At 41.6% G+C, this 7344-nt stretch overlaps 1 protein-coding gene across 3 annotated transcripts in view; it reads right to left on the minus strand.

Annotated features, from left to right (window-relative positions):
- LOC122550440 (ETS-related transcription factor Elf-1-like) overlaps positions 1 to 7344 on the minus strand; it is a 140696-nt gene that overhangs the window by 55163 nt on the left and 78189 nt on the right. The gene's annotated exons all lie outside the window — the stretch shown is intronic.

The raw sequence follows: 7344 nt of genomic DNA on the forward strand, positions 1-7344 counted from the left end.
GGTGAAAGTTAGAAATAGAGGGGGGCGGAGGTTGGGGGGGGGGGGGGGGTGAAAGAGAGAGAAGAGAAACAATCCGGAAATTAACTGCACTCCGAAGCTTTGGAACAAGGAGGAAGGGGTAGGGGAAGAGAGGAATAGGCTTTAACTCGTCCTGAAAGAGCGTGTGTAGCCTCAGGAGGAGCAGATACCCCTATCCTGCTGGGATCCCATTGCAGCTTCATAGCTGCATTGATAAGCCGGACCGTCCGCTTGCAGCAGCTCAAGTACAGGCTGAAAGTGGAGAACACCTCCAGCGCTTGGTGCAATGGTTGAAGCCAATGTTTTGCTAGACTTCCTGGATAAAAGGTCGATCCATGTGCAGAAACAGTCGGTACATCGGCACTTCCTGGAGAGGCGGGGTCTGGCAACACTTCCATAGGCTGCCACAGCACCCTGACTTCAAATAAAAACTTGCCTCTCTGAGCTGCTGTATATTCCACCTTGATGATCCCTGCAGCGACAAGAATGAATTAAAACGAAACACCCCCAAATGAGTGAGAGCTAAGCAGGGCTCCGCCGGCGCTTGCAATCTCACCAATGTACAGGAGAAAGCAGCACTTTCTCTTCCCCCCCCCCACGTTTGTAGTGTTCCACCATCCCACAAATGGTGTGTGGCTGGAGGAGAGCCTCCTCACATGACTGTAGCACTGTGCCTGGTTAATCTGAGAATTATTTCAAGACGCCGCGAACACATTTTTCATCATTTGAGCCATTTCCTCCCCCTACAAAAAGGGATGCTTACTGGGAAAATAAAATCTCGCCCATAAATAGTTGTAACACGCGACACTGACCAAGCTGGAGAATGACTTTACTCCAAAGATGATCATGCATTATTTAGACAACACCTATCCTGACCTTCAGATGCTCCAGAATAGTCTTTTGGGTTACTTTTGAGGACCCATTTTTATAATGCAGGCAAATACCAAATTCAACATAGCACATTCCTGATGAAAGACTCTCCTGCTCCTCGGATGCTGCCTGACCTGCTGTGCTTTTCCAGCACCACATTTCCCGACTCAACATAGCAAAAACCTCTCCCAAAGATGTGGCAAAGACCAGGCAGTTTATTTTATTGATGCAGATAGACGTTCAGATCACCACGGAAACCTCTCCTGAGTTTAATTTTAGATATTTTTATATCTATCTAATGTGAAAACGTAGTCAATGTTTCCTTTAAATTTTTCCTCTGAAAGAATTCTCCTTCAGAGTTGCACTGAAATGTTAGCTTAGATTATGTGCTCAAATTAGATTTGTCTTCCTTCAAGCAAGATGTTAAACTGTGGCCTCCGCTTCCTAAATTCGATGCAAAATATAGACTCATGGAGTTGTACAGCACAGAAACAAACTCTTTGTTCCATACTGACCAGTTATCCTGAATTAATCTAACCCCATTTGTTAGCATTTGGCTCGTATCCCTCCAAACCATTCCTATAGTCTAAGTTTTGGACTTACACCGAAGAATTAGAAGGCTGACTGCCTATACACAAGGAGCATGGATGGACAGTTGTCAAAGACATTCATCCTTTGGAGTGCAAAGGTAGGGTTCCCAGATCGAATGTAATGTTGAATTTCCACATAAATGTCAGCCTTAGATGAGAGGTAGCTCTCCAGATCGGGGAAACGTAGAGAAAGCAGAGTTAATGTTTTAGGTCCAGTGAGCCTTCTTCAGAACTGATGAAGAGTCACAGAACTGGAAATGTTAATTCTGTTTTCTCCCCACATATGCTGACAGATCTGCTGAGATTCTTCAGCAATTCTTAGTTTTGTTTCAGATCTTCAGCATCCACAGTCCATTGTTTTATTTTATCACAATATATCCTGTGGTTGCATGGAAACATGAAAAGCAGGAGATTTCACTTGTCTTTGGTCAATTTCATCCTCAGCCTACATCATCAAAAAGAGTATTTAGCCACTAACATTGCTGTTTGCTTTATGAAATTTCATCACCATGGACTCTGCAGTACAGCAATGACTTCACTCAAACTGTATTGCTGGTGGCAAGGGGTTTTTGGAATCCTATAGTTGTGAAAGGCATGAGATAAATGCATGTTTTTTTCCTTTCTTTGTTATTTCTTCTCATACTCATTTCTTTTCACCAGATTGCTTTTTCCCATTTTCACTATTAAATTGTTTCACACTTACACCATCAATTTAAACTTAAGACTTTAAATAGACAAAAAATTATTAATCTTCCTTACAGTGACTCCACAAATCTGACTAGTTTACCTCAGCTGGTCCACACTTTTTAAAAAGATAGTATCTGCTCCAAAGTCCCTTATTTCTAGACAATTAAATGTCATAGCACTAACAATAGCCTTCTCATCAAACTGAAGCCAAGCTTATGAGAAAATATTTTTAACATGCTTATATCATGTATCCCAATTCCCAATGAGTCGTCTCATTGAAATTCGGGGGAGCAAGGACTTTGTGTATTATTTACACCTTAGCTATATATCATCTATCCATCTGTAACACCAGAAGGCAGCACTGTTAAATTGTACCAAGTATTGCCATACCCTGATACAAATATAATTTGTTTAGTCAGAGACGGTGAATATTTGGAATGCTGCAAATAGTCAGTGCTCGAGTATATTCGACACTAGTATCAACAGATTCCCCCATAAAAGCATCAACTAAGGGACTTACAAATAGAGCAAAAAAAAGCAGAGTTGATACAGATAATCATTTTTCTTGAGCTTTATTTGAGTTTTATTGAGTGGCAGAGTAGATTCAAAGGGTTATATGGCCCATTCCTGTTTTATTTCTTATCTCCCTATGATCTGTTTCCAATTGCATCTTCAACTATTAGAACCTAGAACAGTACAGCATAGGAACAGGCCCTTCAGCTCATGATGTTGTGCCGAACATGACACCAAATTAAACTAATCCCTTCTGCTTGCCCTTGGTCCATATCCCTCTATGAGAAAGTGAGGACTGCTGTGTTGCTGAAAAGGTGCAGCAGGTCAGGCAGCATCCAAGGAGCAGGAGAATCGACGTTTCGGGCATGAGCCCTTCTTCAGGAATGAGAAAAGACTCATTCCTGAAGAAGGGCTCATGCCGGAAACGTCGATTCTCCTGCTCCTTGGATGCTGCCTGACCTGCTGCGCTTTTCCAGCAACATATTTTTTAGCCATATCCCTCTATCCCTTGCATATACATGTGCTTATTTAAAAGACTCAAACGCCCCTACCATATCTGCCTTCACCATCCCTAGGAGCTCATCCCACACTCCTACCATTCTCTGTGTAAAACAAAAGGTCCCTGACATCTCCTTTGGAATTTCTCCCTCTCATCTGAAATGCATGTCTCCTAGTTTTAGACATTTCAGCTATGGGAAAAATGTGACCATCAACCCAATCTATGCATCTCAATTTTATAAACTTATAGCATGTCTCCCCTCAGCGTCTGTCGCTCCAGAGAAAATAACCCGAGTTTTTTCTAGCCTCTCTTTATAGTGCATACTCTTTAATTCAGGACAGCATCCTGCTTAATCTCTTCTGCACCCTCTCCACAGCTTCCACATCCTTCCTGTAATGTGGTGATCAGAATTGAACGCAGTACGCTAAGTGTGGTCTCACCAAAGTCTTATAAAGCTGTTTAAAAAAAAACTGATCACTGTCTCATTTGCAAGCGTTGCTTTACCTGCTCTATCTACCTACAACTGTGATAGATAGAGCAGGTACAAATGTGAAATGCTTAATAAATGATTAGAATCGATGTCAAATTTAAGCCTGTGTGCCTAATGCTTTCTAGGAAAAGCTTTTGGGATTGTATCACGTCAGTATGTTGCCAGAGAAGAAGATTCAGACCATGTAGGTTTTCCACATTTTTCAATGTTAGGAATTTCCTAAACCAGTGATCCAAAACACACTCTTATTAAAAATAAGAGGAGATAAATGTTGAAATGCTCTTGTAACTCAGTGGTATTGTCTCTATCTCTGGACCAGTAGGCCTAAGTTCAAGCCCCATCTGTTTCAGAATATGTCACAACATAAAACAAAACTGAAAGAACTGCAGGTTTTGGAAATCAGGAACAAATTCAGAAATTGCTGGTAAAACACAGCACGTCTGGCAGCATATGTGGACAGAAATCAGAGTTAACATTTCAAATCCAGTGACCTTTCTTCAGAACTGATGGTGGCTAGGAATACGTTGGTATTTGTGCAGAGGTTTGGGGATGGGGTGGGGGTGCAGTGAGAATAAACAATGAGGAGATGAAGCCTAAAGAGAGTCAACAAAAAAAAAAACAGTTGGGCAATCAAAGGAATATGTCAAGGTCAGCATGGGACAATCAATAGCTGTTAATGGAGGCTGTTACTGGCTAACACTGAGTTGTGTGTGGCAGCAGCCCATATGATGCCAAGGCCTGGCATGTGGGGTTGGGGTAAGGACATGGGAGAACATGCTTTGGCCCTAAAATTGTTGAACTCTTAACTGGATTCAGAAGGTTGCAGGGTGCCCAAATAGATGTCGAGGTGCTGTTCTTCCAGCTTGCACTAAGCTTCATGGTGTCCCTGAGACATAGATGTTGGAAGTTGGTAACTTAAGCATTCTGTAAAGCCTTCACCCAAGTCTGTGCTTCATTTTCCCAATGTCGAAAAGGCCACATTGTGAGAAATAGGAATGAAGTTCTATAAATGACTAACTTATGAGAAAATTAAATTTCAGCTGAGTAATCCTCATCAGAGAACCATGGAAGGACACCATTTGGCTGCTTTAACTATGCTGGTTCTTTGAAAGATTTCTCCAATTTAGAATCCAATTATCCTACTCCCCTGTTCTTTCCCTATCTCTCTGAAATCTAAACTACATTATGACATTCGAAGGACATTTAATTTGAGGAACAAAAATGTTTGCACCTCTCGCTTCTTTTAGCTCACATTCCTTCCTCCATAAATTTGAGTCTTCCAAAACTACATCCAAACTTGCACCTGAACCTCTCCCTTGTCCTGCTTGGTGTACACTGGCTGGTGGTCAAGCAAGACCTTGGATTTTTAAATTCTCACCCTTGTGTTTAAATCACTCCCTATTCTGTTGCCGCCTATAATCTTACAATCTCTGAGCTCACAGCATTTCTCTGACTTTCAACTCTTATGAAAGTCTTGCTTCTCTTAGACCACTATTGACTGCCTTCAGTTCACAAGCCCTCAAGCAGGGAAACGCGCTGCTACAATCTTGTGGTTTCTGAATCCATTTCTCCTCCTGTAAGACACTCATTGATACCGACCTCTTTGATCAAAATATTTAATCATTTGTCTTAATATCATCTCCTTTGCTTCAATGAGAAACTTTGCTTTTCTTATTATCCCATAAAATACCTTGAAACATTTTACTACATCTAAAGCTCTGTATATAAATACAAGTTGCAGTTGTTTTTAAAAATAGGTCATTTTTAAACAACACGAAATTGTGTGCTCCGTGATAATTGGGTAGTTGCATTAATAAAAAACGATGCTGGGCTCTTCATTCTTCACAATCAAATAATTCTTTGGGGATGTGTAACTTTCCCTTAATGCAGTATGTTCAAAATTACTCAAAGCATCTTTTAACTTCTGGGTTATCACCCAGATTGCATTACAATCCAACTCTCCCACTTTTAGTGATGCATAGCAAATGAGAAACAGAGGTTCAAATTCAGAACCATTCTTGAAATTCCTCACAATTACACATTTGAAAAAGATACACCTGAGCCTTCAATGTGCACCTCAGATTACCTTTCTTTCAATACCATTTTACTGTCCAGCTGCAGGCTACTAAAAGTTCAATATATAGATCATGTTACCTGCAACAAAAGATTCTGAGTCAGTCTAATAGCTGCAAATGTCTGCAATCCTTTGATGCACAATGGGAAAATAGTTAACTAATGCATTCACCTGAGAGGCATTGTAGTGCACCAGCTATAAATCCTACCTATTACCAAGATGTTTGATTAATTGGAAATGCTTAGGGATAGAGCACAGCATTAAGAAAACTAGACTATTATATCAGCTAATACTCTCTGGCTTTCACAGATACCCCACAGTCTCACATTGCAGTACTAACTGACTAACATCAGGCAAATCTCTCATCAGGTAGAACAGAAAGAGAGCGCAATGGATCACTAAATTCAATTCAAGAGAAGCATCAAGGTTCAAGAAGAATGGTTCACAGGTGGAGAGTGCAAAGCTTAGGAAGCTGACACCACCAACTCGCGACCAGCTATTGTTATGGATGAAAATGTGTTGCTGGAAAAGCGCAGGAGGTCAGGTAGCATCCAAGGAACAGGAGAATCGACGTTTCGGGCATGAGCCCTTCTTCAGGATTCCTGAAGGGCTCATGCCAGAAACGTCGATTCTCCTTCTCCTTGGGTGCTGCCTGACCTGCTGCGCTTTTCCAGCAACACATTTTCAGCTCTGATCTCCAGCATCTGCAGTCCTCACTTTCTCCTAGAAGGTTATTATTATTACTACCTTATTAAAAATGAGCTTAGGAGGTTGCCTGGGATCTTGCTGTTTCCCAATGTACAGGGGACCAAAGTGGCTGCAGACGGACACCTAGCAGCAGGGCAGGGTGGCAGCATACCTGACAGGCATACTATAATAGGCTACCCTATACATGGACTCCTACCACCTCCCTCCAAATTATTGGTCTAGCTGCACAAAGTCACCAAGTCCCCCTTTATTTACACATGAAGAGTCCTTAACACTGATCCAGCTCCCTCAGACAGCTCACAGAATGAACAGAACCTCTGACACTCCTGTTTATATCTGTCAGCCAGGACTCCCTGATTGGGGCTATTAACCTGATTCAACCAGGGAACTCATTCTGAGAAATCCTCCTGGCTGACCACATTACAATCACTATGCCCCAATGCTAAGTCTGAGGATATAGGCTGGTTCTTTCTATTATAGCTCCTCTTGGAGGTATTTTAGCAACGGGTTGCGTTGGTGATTATTTTCCAGAGTTCGATAGATTCGGGATCAGTTCCTGCGGATTGGAGGGTGGCTAATGTTGTACCACTTTTTAAGAAAGATGGGAGAGAGAAAGCAGAAAATTATAGACTAGTTAGTCTGACCTCAGTGGTGGGAAAGATGCTGGAGTCTATTATAAAGGATGAAATTACGACACATCTGGATAGTAGTAACAGGATAGGTCAGAGTCAGCATGGATTTATGAAGGGGAAATCATGCTTGACTAATCTTCTGGAATTATTTGAGGATGTAACTCTGAAGATGGACGAGGGAGATCCAGTACCTGGACTTTCAGAAAGTTTTTGATAAAGTCCCACATAGGAGGTTAGTAAGCAAAATTAGGGCGCATGGTATT

Source organism: Chiloscyllium plagiosum, chromosome 6, assembly GCF_004010195.1.
Source record: "Chiloscyllium plagiosum isolate BGI_BamShark_2017 chromosome 6, ASM401019v2, whole genome shotgun sequence".
Lineage (NCBI taxonomy): Eukaryota > Metazoa > Chordata > Chondrichthyes > Orectolobiformes > Hemiscylliidae > Chiloscyllium > Chiloscyllium plagiosum.